Source organism: Arachis stenosperma, chromosome 6 (genome assembly GCF_014773155.1).
Source record: "Arachis stenosperma cultivar V10309 chromosome 6, arast.V10309.gnm1.PFL2, whole genome shotgun sequence".
In the NCBI taxonomy this organism is placed as follows: domain Eukaryota; kingdom Viridiplantae; phylum Streptophyta; class Magnoliopsida; order Fabales; family Fabaceae; genus Arachis; species Arachis stenosperma.
The window spans coordinates 71,628,031-71,629,986 of record NC_080382.1 but is presented as its reverse complement, the minus strand read 5'-3'; the positions used below and the strand labels follow the sequence as shown (position 1 = coordinate 71,629,986).

Sequence of the window (1,956 nt, the reverse complement as noted above, 5' to 3'; positions counted from 1 at the left end):
TGTTCTTGATGTTCATCATGATCTTCAAAGTGTTCTTGGTGTTCATCTTGACATTCATAGTGTTCTTGCATGCATCATGAGTTTTGATTCATAATTTTCATGTTGTGAGTCATTTTTGTGTTTTTCTCTCTCATAATTAAAAATTCAAAAATAAAAAAATATCTTTTCCTCATTTCCCTCCAAATTTTCGAAATTTTGGGTTGACTTGGTCAAAAATTTTTAAAAATTAGTTGTGTCTTACAAGTCAAGTCAAATTTTCAATTTTAAAAATCTTATCTTTTCAAAACTTTTTCAAAAATCAAATCTTTTTCATTTTTATCTAATGATTTTTGAAAATTTCAAAATATTTTTTCAAAAATCTTTTTCTTAATTTTATTTCATAATTTTTGAAATTTCACTAACAATTAATGTGATTGATTCAAAAATTTGAAGTTTGTTACTTTCTTGTTAAGAAAGGTTCAATCTTTAAATTCTAGAATCATATCTTTTAGTTTCCTGTTAGTTAAGTAATTAATTTTTAATTTTAAAAATTAAATCTTTTTCAATCCTATCTTTTTATTATATCTTCTTATCTTATCTTTTTATCATATCTTTTTCAAAATTTTATCTTTTTCAAAAATTTGATTTCAAAATATCTTATCTAACTTCTTATTTTTTATCTTTTCAAATTTGATTTTAATATCTTTTTCAACTAACTAATTAACTTTTTGTTTGTTTCTTATCTTTTTCAAAACCACCTAACTACTTTTTCCTCTTTAATTTTCGAAAATATCTCATCCCTTTTTCAAAAATTCTTTTTAAATTAACTAATTGTTTTAAATTTTAATTTTAATTATATCTTATATTTAATTTTCGAAAATCACTAACTACTTTTTCAAAATTATTTTCGAAATTCTCTATCCTTTCTCTTTTTCTATTTATTTATCTACTAACACTTCTCTTCACCTCTCTTCATCTCAAATCACTGCCCCTACCTATTCATTCTTCTTCACTCCTATTCCCTTTCTTCTTCTACTAACATAAAGGAATCTCTATACTGTGACATAGAGGATTCCTCTTTCTTTTCTTGTTCTCTTCTTCCCTATATGAGCAGGAACAAGGAAAAAGGAATTCTTGTTGAAGCTGATCCTGAACCTGAAAGGACTCTAAAAAGGAAATTAAGAGAAGCTAAATTACAACAATCCAGAGACAACCTTTCTGAAATTTTCGAACAAGAAAAGGAGATGGCAGCCAATCCCAACAACAATAATGCAAGGAGGATGCTTGATGATTTCACTAAACCAACTTCCAAATTTGATGGAAGAAGCATCTCCATTCCGGCCATTGGAGCAAACAATTTTGAGATGAAACCTCAATTAGTTGCTCTAATGCAACAGAACTGCAAGTTTTATGGACTTCCATCTGAAGATCCTTACCAGTTTTTAACTGAGTTCTTGCAGATTTGTGAGACTGTAAAGACGAATGGAGTAGATCCTGAAGTCTACAGGCTCATGCTTTTCCCCTTTGCTGTAAGAGACAGAGCTAGAACATGGTTGGACTCACAACCTAAAGATAGCCTGGACTCCTGGGATAAGCTGGTCACTGCCTTCTTGGATAAATTCTTTCCTCCTCAAAAGTTGAGCAAGCTTAGAGTGGATGTTCAGACCTTCAAGCAAAAAGATGGTGAATCCCTCTATGAAGCTTGGGAAAGATACAAGTAGATGACCAAAAAGTGTCCTTCTGACATGTTTTCAGAATAGACCATATTAGATATATTCTATTATGGTCTATCTGAGTTTTCCAAGATGTCATTGGACCATTCTGCAGGTGGATCCATTCACCTAAAGAAAACGCCTGCATAAGCTCAAGAACTTATTGATATGGTTGCAAATAACCAATTCATGTACACTTCTGAGAGGAATTCCGTGAATAATAGGACGCCTCAGAGGAAGGGAGTTCTTGAAATTGATGCTCTGA

General features: G+C 30.6%; 1 non-coding gene across 1 annotated transcript; it reads right to left on the bottom strand.

Annotated features, from left to right (window-relative positions):
• Window positions 1-1,622: 1,622 nt before the first annotated feature.
• LOC130938132 (small nucleolar RNA R71) lies at window positions 1,623-1,726 on the bottom strand. Its single transcript, XR_009069310.1, has one exon. It is a non-coding gene; the product is annotated as a small nucleolar RNA R71 (small nucleolar RNA).
• Between the last annotated feature and the right edge of the window lie 230 nt (window positions 1,727-1,956).